Genomic DNA, 357 nt, shown 5'->3' on the forward strand with positions numbered 1-357 from the left:
TATGTTTTTAAGCACTTGTATGGGTAACCTTTGTAAGCAAAAACCAAGTCGATATCTCATCGGGCCCAAGAGATATTGAGAAAGTCGTGAAAACACATTTTACCCCTTTTCACCCCCTTAGGGGTCGAATTTCTAAAAATTGTTTCTTAGTGAGTGCCTACGTCATGGAAGGAATATACTCGAATTTCATGTTTCTAGGTTTAGAGGTTTGGGCTGGGCGTTGATAAGTCAGTCGGAACATTAAATTTTATATATGTACATAATACACACCGAAGGCATCCTCGCACCCCCCTTCGGTGTGTGTAGGTTGTGTGTGTGTGTGTGTGTGTGTGTGTGTGTGTGTGTGTGTGTGTGTGT

This window comes from Temnothorax curvispinosus, unplaced genomic scaffold (genome assembly GCF_003070985.1).
Source record: "Temnothorax curvispinosus isolate PA1 unplaced genomic scaffold, ASM307098v1 QBEX01015114.1, whole genome shotgun sequence".
NCBI lineage: Eukaryota > Metazoa > Arthropoda > Insecta > Hymenoptera > Formicidae > Temnothorax > Temnothorax curvispinosus.